This window comes from Ambystoma mexicanum, chromosome 12 (genome assembly GCF_040938575.1).
Source record: "Ambystoma mexicanum isolate Mex_15411 chromosome 12, UKY_AmexF1_1, whole genome shotgun sequence".
Lineage (NCBI taxonomy): Eukaryota > Metazoa > Chordata > Amphibia > Caudata > Ambystomatidae > Ambystoma > Ambystoma mexicanum.
In genome coordinates, this window is record NC_090936.1 from 1,028,084,290 (window position 1) to 1,028,101,249 (window position 16,960).

Genomic DNA, 16,960 nt, shown 5'->3' on the forward strand with positions numbered 1-16,960 from the left:
GCATCCACTAGCTCTTTTCCCTGTTATTGGTAATATGGAAGGAACACTCATCCAAATAAACTGTGGGTATCTCCTGGCAAGTGTCTTCTTCATAGACCTTGTGTGGGGATGCTAAGTGTGCCTCCATATTGTTTTTTGTCATTAGACCTTTGTCCTTGAGACAGTTGTCTTGAGCACAATCATGCCAGTCCACCAATCCTTGTGCTAGAGGACTCGGCTTGTTTTGGCCATATCTGGCCTCCACAGGAAAGCCTTAGATGAATGGAATCAGCTAGTAATTCTGGAATTACTTACATTTCCTGCCTGTATCATGTCACTTTGTAAATACTGCAAGGATTGGTGAGTAGTCTCGACAATGATTTGCTCTCGCTGGATACGTGGGCAATCATTTTTCAATGCCCTTACCATTGCCACTAATGCCTTTTCTGCAGTCTTAGAATGTTTCCTACACAGAAGACAAAGTTTTGCTTGCATAAGAGATAACTGTGTTGACCTTGTTGTGCTTTTGGTACAATATCAAAGAAGAGCTCCTTATTCTTAATGTTGAAAGCCAAAAAAGGAGCTTTCGAAAAGGCTTCTTCTTCAGATTGTTTCTGGAACCCACTCCCACTTGACTCTAACCTTTGATAAATGGGTCAATGGTTGAGTAACCTCTGCATAGTGTTCAATGCACTTTTGACTAAGATGAGTGAGTCCAAGAAGGATTCTCAGTTCTCTCAGAGTAGTAGAGTATTTTAATATTAATGATACCTCTACTTTCATCGCCTGGGTGTTGAGGCCCTCAGCAGTGATTTCATGCACCAAAGAGTTCACTCTGGTTTTATACTGCTCTGCCGCTTGAAAGGAAAGTTTTGCTCCTGCCTCCTTCAACTGATCCAGAACATAATCAATCTATGCAATATAGTCTTCCACAGTTAAGTTCTTGATCAATACATCATCCATATAGGCCAGGTTTCCGCTTTCGTCCAAGTCAGGCATGCGCTTATGAAGGAATATACTGAACTAATTCCGGAGTTTATATATCCAAATGGTGTTTGGGTCCATGTGTATTGCTCCCCCAAAGGTAAAGGCAAGCTTGTATTGGTCTTCCCTACTCATAGATACCGTCCAGTAACCGTTGGTCAAATCAATTGCTCTGTATAATTTTGAACCCTGGATCTATGCCAGCCCTTGATCGATGAAGGGAAGTTGCCATCTTGACATGTGTACCCGTTTTTTCAACTCCTTCAGGCTTGCACATAGCCTCCATTGTCCATTGGGTGTTAGTATCCCCAGTGCCGGGTTGTTAAACGTACTGTTGATCGGACAAATTATCCCACGAAATCCAAATTCTTAATAATCTCTGTGAGTAACTACATGGACATGAGAAGTAAATGGACTGGAGCCATCTCTGGATCCATGGGTATGGAGGATGAATGGATAGATGAACATCCACAGTAATACAAATCTACTGAAAGGATATTCTGCAAGTCCACAAAGACTGGGACTTGATTGTTTTGGAAGTGAAATTATACTTGCTATGCATGTTGCTCAATTAAACAGCAGGTGCCATTCAGACTCACATAAATGTTCCTCCTCTTCAATTTTATGGGTCGGTTAGTCTCGGTCCAGAGGACCTGGTTCATGCAGTCAATCAGAGCGTATAGCATTCTTTCATTGACAGGTGTCATTTCTATGTTTTTTTACGAGTACATTTTACCAAAAACTCATCAAAATATATAGGGGAGTTGGCAAGTATATATAATGGGAGATGGTGGTCGGGAATAGATAAAAAACAATAGAGGATAGGTTATTGGTGTGAACCCCACCAAAAATGAAAAAAAATCAATTTCAATGAGTTTTTTAGTACAGAATACTTGTAAAAATAACATAGAAATTACACCTGTCGATGAAATGACATAGAACCAATCAGAGGTAATAACCTCTGAAGGAAATTGTTCCCCAGTAAAAAAGGAGGGCTCTCTGGAGTCATGACAATCACCGGGTGTTTTAAACAAATTCACCCAATTTTAAATTCTAGATGCGCTGTCCCTTCAACGGGAATATCGTTGCCATTAAAGATTTGGAGTTGTTCAGGAAAGGTACGAGGGGAATCTGATCACTCTTCCCCTTCCTAAAATCAGTTGGTCGAAAGCCTTTTTGGACTGGAGAGTAGCTTGGGATCCAGTATCCATCGGAGCCGATAATTCACACTGACCCTGTACCTCTACTGGGGCATACAATCTGCCCTTTTTTTCCTCAAGTGTGCAAAGAAAGTGTGAGTTATTTGACAGCTCGGTGGTCATTTTCTTAATATTGAACTGTGTGATCTTGTGTGCTTTTCCATAGTGGGGATCGGAAAACTGTTGGAACGAATGTACATTTTGCAATGTGCGTAGTTGGGGGATCCTCTTTCTCCCTAGATTCTTGGCTGTTGTCCTTTATTTTTCTGAAGACAGTTCTCTGAACTTGTTTGTGGGGAGGATACAGCTACAATCTCTGTATGATCTGCCTCTCATGTTTGAGGTCTCCAAATCTCTCCATCTGGGTCAGGCTCCATACCTACCCTGTCGACTCAGGGTCTCTTGGGACCCATTTTTCATTGGAAGGGATTCCCCATTCCTGAGAGTGAATATGTTCTGACCAGAATCCTCCATTGATTCTTCTCTTTCAAAGGGAGTGATATTTTTCTTTCTCTACAAAGTGTGTTTTTCTTTGACCACTTACCCTCTGATCTTTGGTTTCCAGCTTCCCAGGTGTAGAAGATTCCCTATCAGACTGAGAGGTTTCCAGGGGTTTTGTAATGGTAAGAAAGAAAGCTTCCTCAAGGACTGGCATCTCCCTTCGACCAGGGCCCCATTCTCACAAACCTGTTGATTGTCGAGACTTTCCCCCCCCGGGGCATTAGACCCAGGGTGTTGGGGAGTTCTGGGAAGCATGGTTAGTTTGAGGGTTTGACTGAGCCCTCAGTATGTGCCCAAGGTCGTTGGTCAATTGTTGGACATGTCACTCCAGCTGTGTAACTTTTTCTTTGGTTTCCTGGATATAGGGTGGTCTCTGCTTGTTCTCTGCTGCTCCCAAAAAGGGTAACTGCCCCTTCTAGTGAAGTTTTTTGGATATTGGAAAATTACATCATCATGTTTAATCCTGATTCTCCCTTCTCCTTGGTTCAGGGATAAATTGTACTGGAACCAGGGAGAAGGAAGAGTATTGTTTAGGAAGTTTGGATTTTGAGGGTACCTGTTGAACAAATTAGGTTTGGAGGTGGTGTGAAACTTCTCTCTTGAAGGAAGTTTGGAGGGAAGTTTCCTGGGGAAGTAGTCATCTGGTTTGCTCTCCCACTTAGCGCTGTGGAAGTACGCACATACCGTGGGATCTGTTTTGTACCCTTATATTGAGGGCTCACATAGGTATCAGGGTCAGGGGATCATTATCCTGATACCCTGCCTAGCTACCATTTGATTGGACCTGTGCAGAGGGACTCCTATGCTTCTCATTCTGCTTATCAGCTGGAGGAGTATATTTAGGACCCCCCCCCTCTCCAGGTCCAAAGGAGGGGTAGTTTTCACCTCTGCCACCTTCGCAGCAGCGTGTGTGGAAGTTGGCTTAGTGGTTTTAGGGTTGTTTATATTGTTAGCGGGTTTCTGGGCCTCATATATCCTACTGGCTTGCTCTATCACCCAATCCAATGTCATGCATATGTGAAAATCACAAACTAGGTAATTATATATTTGGGAGAGCATGGAAATATGAGGTCACAAAGTCCCTGCTAATTCTATTCATCCGCCTGGAAGTCTGTGCAAATGCACCTCTAAGTTTGTGTGCAAACTTCATGGGTGCCTGGTCTTCCCCATATTGTAAATTATACACAGCCTTTTGTGGGTTCCTGTGGGTCACAAAATGTTTCAAAATTGCCAATTTATAGGTGAACCTTTTTTATTGATCATGGTCCTCTTGTCCTGCAAAGAAACTGCCGTACTTTACAATCGCCATGCAATTGACATCTCTTTGATTACAAAGGAGGACAGCATTTGTTCATAAAGTTCCAAATGTTCCCACACTGAATAGGTGGTGTCCTTGTGTTATTTGATCATGAAGCTCTTTAACTCTGTTTCATATTTCTTTTTTGCCCCTTTCCCTGAGTCCATTCATCCTCGGAATAAGTGCTGCTATTGGAACTTCTGTCTCTGTCTTCAACGCACTGCCTAACTCTATGAAATTGGGAATACCTTGCAGAATCATGGGTCCTGGACTCCTCCTTTCGCCTATGGCACTGTGAGCTCTCAGGGTTCCCTGTCTTCACGGTTTGGCACAGGATAGAACACAATCTTTTATCCAGCCTGTTCCCAATGGGTACTATTCTTCCTTCCATGTTGTCTGCGGAAATCCACTGTTTCATCTGAATGTGTGAAGGATTTCAAAATGCCCTTCCGAGGCTGTGAAGCATGCTAGGTGGTCTCTTTGTAATGTCATTTTCTGTAAATCCAACACTCTGATGTTCTCATAATGTGAGTTTTCAGGGTCACAGGTACTTGCAGGACTATTTTTGGTCTCCCATGACACACTGGTCCAGCCACCTTCCCTTCTGCTTTTTAGAGGTGAAACGTCATAAATTTCCGATAAGGACTGGCCTTTCTGAGCAGATTGGCTAGGAATAGGCGATCCCACCTGCCTCATGTTTCCTAGTTCTCTATAAGCGGTATACATAAGGTCAGTTTCAGTCTGTACCTGGTAGTTTGAAGGTAACTAGCATGATGGGAAGGGCCTCTATTCTTGGTCATAGGGCCCTAGCCAATACCTTGGTATGTCTCAGTGCCTGTTTCTATTTCTTTATCTCATTATTTAATTCATCACACTTATTTCTCTCTGTCAGGATTTCATGTTTACATTCAGAGGTTTTTTTTTCATCTGACACTGAAGCTTTGCTGGCTTCAAGCTCTCTACTCTGACCCACCTATCAATCCCTTAATTTCTGTACTTCATCTTGGAGTACTTTATATTCACTTTGAGTCTTGAGTTATACGTGCATGATCACAGCACTTCTTTTTAGAAATGACAAGCTATCTCTCCTGAGTGTTTCTACTATGTGCTGCCTCCACTCAGTCAGCTTCTGCTTGTCTCAACACTCCCTTAAATGTATATTTTCTTCTCTGATTCTGGTCAGCTCATGTGGACCAGGATGGCACTTTTCTACCTCCATTTTCATCTGATTAACTTTTTTTTAACAGGACCCTGTTATCCTGGTGTAAGATCTAATGTTCCTTAATCAGTTGCATGTTCTGTTGTTTCAGAATATTTAAATCCTGGTGCACCTGATTAAAGTGGTTTTGTGATTCAATCCCTTTTTTATAATTAACTGACCGTTTTCATGTTTAAGCTCCTTCATTGACTGTTTGGATGCCACCATTTCTTACACAAGGTTTCTATGCAATGTGTGTCCTAAAGTTCAGAGAACTGCATTTCTCACTCAAGACTCTCTTGTTGATGCATTTTACCTCATTCTTGAGTTGCTCAATGAGGTTTTCGTATTTGAGCGCCTAAATGTGGCTTTGTTGTACTTTAACTACCGATTGCATAAGTGATTGTTTGACCTTTTCCAGGTCTCCAGACTGATTCAGCATACTGGCCTCTTTATTTTGCAATGGTTCTTCAATTATTTGCAAATTTAAATGTAACTGAGCCATGAGTTGGCCCATTTTAGTCTGTTCATCACGCACATTTTGAGTCATGAAAAACTCGCTCAGAGCTTGATGTCATATCCCACCATCCTGCCAAATGTCAGTGCCTACTGATGTAATTTCTTGTACCATTCGAGCCTGCCAGCACCCAGCTTCCAGCTCATGCGCCAGTCTCCCTGAATGAACAGCTTGGCTAGTAGATGTTTTCTGGCTTCTTCCATTTCACTCATTTCACATTGGCACTCAGTGGTCGAAGTGTAGCAAAAGAAGTAGTGGAACTATGTTCCCTACTGGCCTTCCCCTAGTCCCCACAAACCCCATCACCATGCCCCTCCCACCCACAATACAAGCACCCAAACACATGCACGTGCGGTTTAAGAAAACATGCAGTACATTGCAGTGAAAATTGAAGTTTAAACTTCCTACAATTTTATTTTAAAGCAAAACCATTCCGGAACGGTTTCTTTTTTAAATAAAATATATGAACGGTAAAACTTGATTTAAAAAAGTAGAGGAGCAGCGCTCCCACCCACTCCAGCTCACTTTGACCACTGATGGCACTCAATTTAAAAATGACTTTTTGCAACCTTATAAACTCTCTCTACACAGGAAGAACAACTTTGCACTTTATTCCTGCTAGATATCAACGATAAATACTAAATCAGTTAACTTTTGCATTACGCTGCACAATCCTCTTCTTCTTTACACCTTCCTGATTCTCAAGACAACAGTGATACTTTAACAATGCTTCAACAACCTGCCATGCACCTTACTGATTTTGCACTGGAATACATAGCTTGTTAACCATGCACTTGCCATGAATCAAAAACATGAAGCTAGATCCTGAACCTGAGCCCTCATTTATATTGGGGTATATTTATAGGGCAACAATTAATACATGGTGTTAATCTCCCCCAATCAAAAACACCACACCAATATAACTGTTGATATAATTCAATCTAGCCCTAGCTATGAACCATATCATCCCACATAGATTAGCAATAGGTAAGCCAAGAACCAAGCCAGTGTGCAGAAAGAATGCATAATAGTTGAACAAATCACATCACATGCCACCTCAATCTGTGGCACACATGATTTTCTTCTCTGACAATGCACGTTTCACACAAATTGAATAGACCAGTTGGATTACGATAAGACAAATCCCAGACTCTTTAACCCCACAACTTGTACAGGTTTCCTTTTTTGGTTAGTTCCACCCTGGTTACTTAAAAACCCAGGTGTACAAAATACTTCAGATACCTGGGCTACTCCCTAAATACTCCTAATGTACTGAATTGTGCAGCACCCTGTACATGATGGAACCAGGTCCTTCACTGTGATGATGAGATAGATTGTGTTAACCAGTGCCAGATATTTGTCGTAGTTTCCTGTCAGGGGTAAGAGGATCTGGGTGTCATCTGCATAGTTAGTGTTGGTGACACCCAGAGAGTCTAAGGGCCTCATTACGACCTTCACAGAATGGGTTAACGGGCTTCGCTAATGGAGGCGGACCCGTTCAACCCGTTCTGTGAAATTACGAGGTCCCCTCGCAGGACCCGGTAAGGACACCTGGTAAAACCAGGCATCGTTCCCAGGTCCCGCGAGGGGAAGAGGGAGCTAACAAAAGGCTGGTCATAATCGGCCCGTTGTTAGCTCCCTCTCCCATTCTCATTGAGCCCTATGGGGGCTCAGATGGGAATGGGGAAGATCCGGGCCCAGGTTCCCAGAGGGAGGAATTACCGGGCCCTCCGAACTCGGAGTGGCCCGGTAATTCCCCATTCTGGGAACCCGGTAAAGGAGCCTGGTTTGGCAGCACCCATGAAGCTAATAGCTCCATGGCTGCCGCCAAACTTGTAATGATGCCCTAAGTCATCAAACAATGGTTTGGTAAACACATTATTCATTTTAGGCGACACACAAGATCCCAGCGGTACTCCACATGTTATAGGGATAGGGTCAGCTGCTGCCGAAGGTGAGAATACTCTCATGGGTCTGTTGTTTAAGAAAGATTGGATCCATGCCGTTGCTTCCATTGAGAAATGAGCTGCTGTTGATAGATGTTTACACAACACCTTATGATCAACCAGATCAAAGGCAGCTGAAAGATCCAAGAGGAGCAAAAGGGCAGGATGCCCTTTGCCTTCCAGCTCATAGATCTGGTTCTTCAGGTCAATCAAGGCTGTTTCAGTGCCATGTTGGGGTCTGAAACCAGATTGTCTGAGTCCTAGTAGGTTGCTAGTCTCTAAGTACAATTGTATTTGTTAAAGGCTGCTTTATCGATGACTTTCAATAGAAAGGGGACAGTCATTATGGGTCTATAATTGGTGGGGATGCTGGGGTCCAGAGATGTTTTTTTTTAGCAGTGGGAGTACCCTTGAGTTCTTTAAATTTGTAGGGACATTGCATGTGCAGAAGGAGAAGTTGATTAAGGCGGTGATGAAGGGGGTTAGGTCTTTAGCTGCTTCTTTTATGGTGGATGCTGGGAAGGTTTCTCCCTGGCAACTGGAAGGTTTAGGTAAGGCTATGATCATTTCCACTTCTGGAATGAACACTTGTGAGAATTTAAATCTCTGTGGAGGTTTAGGATAATTAGGACAAGATTTCAGGTTGTTAGCTAGTGTAGGTAGGTTCTGTCTTTTTGAAGCTATTTTGTTTTGGAGAAGAGCAATCTTATTAGCTAGTGCATCTTGGATCTTCGTGCACCAGGTTTTATCCTTATTACTGTTGACTGGTAGAGGGGTGGGAGATGCCAATTCTCTTAATATAATGAAGAGCTCTCTGGTGCTGGAGCTGGTTTTATTAATCCTATTGTTGTATGTGTTACGTTTAGCTAGGAGAATGTCTTCTTTGTAGTTTGCTGAGATTTTGAGTAGGTTATATTTGTTAGTTTAGGTGTGGTTGTTTTTCCGAGTGGTTTCCCCTTTTCTTTTTTCATTACGCAAGGCAGGTGTGAACCAAGTGTTCAGGTGTGCTTTAGGTTCGCCTTTGTGGAATTTTAGGGGTGCGATGTTGTCGAGGGCTGAGGAGATAGTATTGTTATACTTTTCTTCTAATGCTGCCGGATAGGATGAGGCAGGCATAGGGTTCAGTAGAGGTCCAAGGAAGGGCCTAAGTCTGTCTGCAGTAATGTTTGTTTCTGGTAAGAGAAGGTGGAGCTACCAGATTATTTTTGTTGGGCAGTGCACAGTCTTGGATAGTAAAAGTAAGTAGAAGGTGGTCAGTCCAAGGGAATGGTTCAAGCAAGGTTATTGTAGTCTCACAGTTACAGTCAGCAATCCAATCTAAGGTTCTTCCCTTTTCATGCGTAGGGCGAAGGACCTTTGTGTAAGGCATACTTCAGTCAGGGTGTTAGCCAGGGCCAATGCATGTTGATCATTGGGTTTGTTAAAGCCGAGATTAAAGTCTCCTAGCAATAGTATTTGTGAGGACGGCTTAGTATTAGTAGATAGTTAGGTGATTATGTCTTCCTCAAAGGAACCGATGGGTCCTGGGGGTATGTAAATCAAATGCATCATTATAGTGTATGAGTTAGTCAAGGGCAATTTAACTGTCAGCAGTTCACAAGCTGTAATAGGGGATTGAGTGGAGATTCTCAGTCCCAAGGAGGATTTAGCTATGAAGGCAATCCCTCCGCCTCTCTGTCAGATCACGAGATAATATAATTGTCTGGGGTGGCAATTGAAAGAGATGGTCCTGTTGCTATATGTGGCCAGGTCTCAGTTAAGGAAGACAAGACATTGCCACGCCTAACACCTGATATTAGTTTTGAAACGTGGCCTGTCACACACATGGGTTGAGGATGATGCCACATGGCAAGGCCACCCGCTGATACTAGGAAAGCATTATCCCGTGCATGTCTCTACATTGGTACAGGAATTTTGAAGTCTTCTGGCTGTGAGAGCCTATGGCACGTGAAACGGCTCTCTGCTCTCAAGTAGTAAGTGCCCCTAGCCGTGCTGACTACAAACTCCGCCTAGCCCTGGTGGCATAAAACTTAGGACACGATCAGAGACACACTAGCGTTCATTGATATAAGGCGGTACAAAACACAGTGATGTTGCACAACGTGCTCCGAGCCTGATAAGGGCGAAGCATGGATGAGGAGCACTGTATACATATAGGTGCTTGACCCAGAGATGCAGTCAGTATCTTTGGACGTGGGAGAGCACAATCCACCATTTTAAATAATGTGCAGTAGAGGAGGCATACTGAAGAATAACAAGGTGCACAATCTTGGCTGACCAACATTCTACTAGCCGGGTCTACATATTGGTGCGCCACAGACAATGCACCAGATTCAGCAGGAAACCGATTAAGGGATACTGCGACTGAACCACATGAATATATCTGATAGGTGAATCAAAGTCAGCCGAATAGTGGCTCTTCACCATGTGGAGAACATTGCCTGAACATATTACAAGCCACACCCTAAATTCGAGCATGCTGATATGCAGGCGAGGAGCTGAATGAAAGCCAATCCATTCATTGGTTGATACTGCGGATACCAGGGTGACACCATTAGTCTCGGTCCATACATAGGACCCTCCACCAGTGCTACAGTCCTACGCCCTGACAACTTGGTGCCTGCCGTCCATCTGCGCTGGGGAGTGGCTGCTGAAGAGATGACTTATCCTAACTATACCAAGACAGACGCAGTGAGGAGAAGCTCCAACGGGGTGATAACACATGAATAACCTTGTCACTGTGAGCACTCAACCTCTGGGCACACATCCACCATTGCATAACCTGGCCTCTCTAACCGTGCAGTGTGCAGGACAGCACAAGCACAGCAACCATTTGACAATGACAAAAGGCTCTGGCCCCAGGAAGAAAGGTCCAATGGACTCGTTCACAAACACTCAAACCCCGGCCACTATGGTGCTAACAACCAGACACCCCGACAATGTCCACAAATACTTCCAGGGACGATCATATTCTTCTCACCATGCAGAGCGGATTTCTATCCATCAATGTAAAACTGGATGACATTGTTTACACCATTGGGTCACTGAAGGTGCGCCTGGACAAGGAAAGTGCCTGGGTGACGGAAGTCGAGACCAGGATAGGTACTAATGAAGACACAATTGGCCAAAACAGCTGCAACATTGCTCTGTTAAAGGAAAAAGGTCGCCGAGATGTGAGGCAAATGTGATGACCTGGAATCCAGGTCCAGGAGAAATAATATTTGTATAGTGGGAGTGGCAGAATCCTCTTGGTTCTCAAACCATTTCCTTGTGGAAAGAGCTCACTGCATACTGGCCCTGGCACTTAAACCCAGGGCTCCTCCTCGCACCATCATTTCCAAGCTACTCAACTACATAGACAGAGATGAAGTCCTGAGATTGGCCAGGGAGATGGGGCCCCTGCGCCACGAAGGAGAAAACATACATATTTACCCAGACTTTGCTACAGGTGTGTAGGCTCAAAAGAAATCCTACAAGCAGGTTAAGAGACGACTTTGACTGCGACACGTCCCATATGCTCTAATCTTTCCGGCAAAGTTGCGAATACAGCACAGCGGCACAGCTCACTTCTTTGAAAATCCAGCAGCGGCAATGAACTACATTGAAGCCTCAATTCCACTACCGCCATGTGATCATGGAGCAGACCAGAACAGAATCCCTCAACTCGATGAGGATAGGATCGCAGATTGACTGTTGCTGATTGCAATATCCTTTGAATGCGCTGGAGGGTGTGGTTTCTGGGTGGCACCAAACTAAACTGTACGGTTGTACCGAATCGGTAGCGTCCGGCTGTGGCAGGTGCAAACGGCAGCATACACACATCCAGAAGGTTCCAGAGGTTCATGGGGGAATGTCATCATCGTGTTGGGGTTGATGGTGCTGGTGGGGGAGGTGGGTGGGGTTTACGATGTTCGACCTTTGATAGAGGATGGGCCGAGTTAGGGATGTTAAAAGTTTTAAAATTGAGAGTCATGTAGCTACAAACAGTACTGAACTTGATTATGCATGTATAACATATGATAAGCATTGTGATCGCAAAGGCACACAACACTCATACGGACAGCAGGCTGACAGTTAGGTTGCTCTCTTTGAATGTACAGGGTCTCAAACAACGCGGGTAAAGCCAGAAAAGTAACTGCATATGTGACAAGACACAACCCACAGATATTGATGCTCCAGGAAATGCATGCATTGAAGAAAGTAAATGTTAACTTCAACGCGTGCTGGGTCCCACTCCGATATTATATGGAATATTCTGCACAGTCTAGGGGGGTCCTTCCATTTATCCATCCATCACTAGGTGTCCAGTATACAAATAGTAAAATAGACCCTATGGGAAGATTTGTGTTGGTGTCGGGGGAATTAGCTGGTCACTCAGTGGTCCTGGTCAATACATACGGACCCAATGCAGATGACCCGGAGTTCATTCGGGCTGTGTTGGACATGCTCGTCCCGCTGGACGAGACTTTAGTACTCTGGGGTGGAGATTTTAACACAATTCCTGACACAACACTGGACAGGTCGTCCACTGCCCCCTGCACGCTAACTAAGGCTGCCACCACTTTATATCAGATATTGCTACAGACACCTTTGATAGACGCTTGGCGTGTGCTTCACCCGACAAACAGACAATACACGTACTGTTCACGGTCCATGACTCTAAGTCTCGGATCGACTACTGGCTATTGACTACCTCACTTTCAAATGTGGTGTCGGCATGCGACATCCACCCACGTACACTCTCGGATCATTCTCCGATCTCCCTATGCCTTGAACTCCGCAATGTCCCCCAGCGAGCCAAGCACTGGAGGATGCCCTCTCCATTCTCAATTATCCTAATGTGTCTGAATCCCTACAAAGGGAGATTGAAGAGTTCTTTGACATTAATGAAGGCGCTGTTTGCACCTATGCAACACTATGGGAAACATTCAAGGGGTGGGTTCATGGTATCCTTATGGCCAACACCACAGGGCTGCTCAAATCAGTCCGAAGGAATTGGGTCAGGCAGAGTCTCAACTGCTGAAACTTGAACAGAGGTATAGTGTCACATACAATAAAGATAACCTTGCAGACATTCATAAACTACTGAGTGAATTTCACAAGCTGGTTGATACAGAGGTGTAAAATATGGCTGCTCCAGTAAGGGCTCATAGGTACGATGAGGGCAATAAAGCGGGTAAATCCTTGGCCAATATGCTGAAAGCGGAAAGCTATCGAAACCCTATTGATAGTATTCAACACAATCGGAGGTGGTGAACCAGGAGGAAGAAATAAATGCCACGTTTACACAGTTTTATACAGCACTATACTCTAATCGCGATGAGAAATGCGCTGAAGAAACATCCAAATATTTACATGGGCTTGGGCTCCCTGTTTTCTCACCTGAGGTCAGATCCACGTTTGATCGGCTGATTACCCAAGAGGAGATACCTAGCACCATCAAGGCCCTGGCTTCCGAGAAAGCTCCCGTTTTTGATGGTCTGGGTGTTGAACTATAAAAAGTATGCCACAAGAAATTAGCCCCAAACTTGCTGAACGTGTGGGAAGAGGCTATGGATTCAATGGGCAAAGCTATAATAACTGTACTGCTGAAGCCTCTGTGCCGCTCCCATAACATGTCCTCATACAGAACCTTCTCCCTGATCAACACTGAAGGAAACATTTTTGCCAAAATCCTCACAACTAGACTTCTCCGTAACATGCCCAGTCTGGTACATTCGGACCAGTCAGGTTTTATCCCAATGTGATCAACAGCCCTTAATCTTTGTAGACTATTCAGGGTAATGGCACAGATTTCCCCAAAGACAAACGCAGCAGTAGCTGCACTGGACACCGCAAAGACATTCAACTCGGTCTCCTGGGTGTATTTTTTCTTGGTGCTTGAATGCTTTGGCTTGGGGGGATACTGTATAAGATGTGTCTGACTACATTACACTAACCCAGGTGTGAGAGTCCTCACCAATAATACTCTATCTGCGCTCTTTCCCCTGGGTAGAGGTACCAGACAGGGCTACCCCTTCTCCCCCATACTGTTTTCCCTTACAATTGAACCAATGGCTGAGTTCGTCCAGAAGGAACATGCACATATGGGCATCAGAATGACTGGCCCACCACAAATAATATCTCTCTAGACAGACGATACTCTCCTTTATATTCAAGACCCTGAGGTAAACCTGGAACCCATCATGAAGGACATACATGACTTTGCACGTTACTCTGGGTATAAAATCAATAACTCTAAGTATTTAGGCATAATTGTGTCCAGAGAGAAATATACGCTATGTGCGGATAACCTTGAAGCTTTTTTACAAGTACTAACAGTCAAACTCCAGTTGTGGGCTAAACTCCCCATCTCCTTATATGGCCGAGTGGCACTCCATAAAAAGGTGATTCTGCTGTACTAACTGCTGTACTATTTTGTAAATGTCCCCCTCTGGCCAGGAAGAACATTTTTCACAACATTACAATCCCTAGCCACTACATTTGTATAGGGTGAGAGGGCTGCAAGAATGAAATAGGATAAACTGGTGGAGCCGTACTCGAGTGATGGTATTGCTGAATCAGACTTCAAACTTTATAACTTGACGGCTCTGGCCCAAATCACCAAACACTGGCACAACCCAGATCATACTGCCACACATATGCCCATAGAGAAATATGCAGCATCCCCAATCGACCGTAGATCTCTAATTTTCAATCCCCACCACAAAGACCAGTGAAGTTCACCTTGGGAGAACGTGGTATTCCTCTCCCTCACTTGTGTTCCCTTCTTCTTTGCACCCCACTCAGTAAACTGTGGTCCCCCACACCTCTGTCAATCCGTGTACAGGTGAGGAAATCAAGTCCTAGGGACATACAAAGACAAATTAGAGTGCCACTGAACTATGCAATAATCATCAGTTCAGTACTGTGACGAGGAGGAAGGATGGAGCAATGAAGAATACATATAGAAACCCACACAAGCAGTCTAGTTGTTGCAGACTTCCTGTTGGTTTCCCACATTACAAATTAGAAAAAGGACTATGCTATTGGTCAAGCCTGCCCGCAAGGAACCGAGAGGGAAGTTTGAATGCTGCAGACCGAGAACCACAGAAAGCAACTGCAGATCAGGACACTCGCTGGGAGAAGCCGCTGTCACTAAGGGTGCTGCCAAGAACCGGCAGACCAAGAAAAAGCAAGGAGGAGCCAAGTCCGGGGAAGACTTGTTACATTGCCTGAAGGGAAGCCGTGCAACCCAACAGGCTTAAACAGAAGCTGAAGCGGCGATGCAGACCGCAGTATGAGCAGAGAGAGAAAGAACCACAGCTCATCCTGAAAATCGGATGGGTTTTGCCTGGGTCCATGATAGGGTTTGGAGACCAAAAGAGGGGAGCTGAAAGAAGGTTGGGCACCTGATACAAACTAAAGCTAGTGATAATATATGGGTCAAGGGCCCGAAGGGCAATATGAGGACACTGACATATACCTAATTTCTGGATACTTGGCTGGAAAGTAAACCAAGTGCCCTGGAAAGCCAGTATAAAAGGGTCTGGGACCCAAGTGAACTGCAGAGACAAAGCCAAAGTACATGGGTGATAGACCCAAAAGCAACACAGAGGCAAGGCAAGATAAAAGGGTATGGGACCCTGATGAGAGCAAGAAGAGAGAGAGCAAACTGAACTGTTTAAAACACCCTATGGGAAACAGTACCTGGCAGGAGAATACACCAGGTCTGTTCAGTTGGATGTCAAATGACATTGGAGTAGAGAACCTGTGAAAGCAAAACACCACTGTATGGGACCCATATGAAGTTGGGAGAGGCTCATTAGAGCCAGGCACAAGGGACGGGATACCATACAAGATAGAACAAACCTATAGTCAAGGGGTTGCGGCCCAAAGCAAGTCAGAGAGAGCCAGAGAGAGTATAAGGGGTTATGTGACCCATACAAAAGAGAGAGAGGTGTTACAAAACAAGTCAGGGAGATCCCAGAACAACCCTTTCGGATCTGGGACCCATGATAAAGTGAGCAAGCCATTTTCTACAAATCAGAGTTTGATAGTCAAGTATGGCAGCATAGTGCACTAGACTTGGTGCTACAGTTTTGAGTTGGAAGAAGAAACACAAGGGAAGAGTAGTTGCCCCTGATCTAAGGAAGATATGTTGAAGATATGATTTGCACAGAAAACATATACAGTTAAGTCTGTCAGAATAGTGAACTGTACTTAACACTATGTTTAGGTATCAATACTTTGGAACTGTGTTTAAAGAGTGACACATTTGGCCTCATTATAAGTTGGATGGTCCAGGAACTACGGTACTGGTAAGCATGCTGGTACCGTAGTTCCCAGATGGGCAAACTACGAGTTGTGCTCGCAGGTGCCTTTCTGCCTATCAGGTCGGACCTGGCGGCCTGAAAGGCACCCGCGAGTACAGCATTTCGGGTTATAAACGGTGCCCGTGCATCCGACCTCCCCATTCAGCCCCATGGGGCCCAATGGGAATGGGGAGCATCTTATTTTCCGTCACCCACAAATGGGCAATTACGGGGTCCGGCAGGCCGTAATGTCCCAATAATTGCCCATTTGCGGGCGCCTTGAAAAAATTACAAGTTTGGCGGCAGACTGCCAGTTTTACCGGCAAGGCTACCACCAAACTTGTAATGAGGCCCATTGTGTTTTTACACCACATGCTGAACATTAAAGGTCTACATCCAGAACAAGAGAAGCCTCCTTCTGGGTCATAAGGACATCCTATTTCTCTTTAATTAGTTTATTCTAAGGGACTAAAATAGGTTTGGACAGTGGACTTATCATTTTACACCCTGACAAAGTCCTTAGTTTTTTTGTTCAGGTAGTGAAACCCCTCATAAAAATAGGGCAGGACAGTGTTTTCCTTGTCTTAGTTTTATGATAAAAGTCTTTTCCAACCAACATGCCACCACTGTGTCAGACTCATACTTCTGCACCTTTATAAATATCATAACATGTCATGACATATGATGACCTGAAATTCCATATCATGAAATGCTATGTCATGGCATTTCAGAAAATATCGTGAGATAGCTGGACATACCAAATCATGACACTATATTTCTTGCAATATCTTCACATGTCAAACCATGGCATAGTGTGTCATGTCCTTCTATGTCATATCATGATGTGCCAGATTATAAACCGGATGGAAACGTGGATTTATCAAACTGGGAGCATATCAGAGTTATTCGAAATGTGCATGTTAGACTAATTTCATGGAAGGTATGACTTGCTGGTTGCAGTGCCACTGCAGCACCCTTTTTGTGCTTGTACAATGGAGGGTTGTGCCTGAATGCTATGGCTGGCACCATTAACACACCGCCGTTG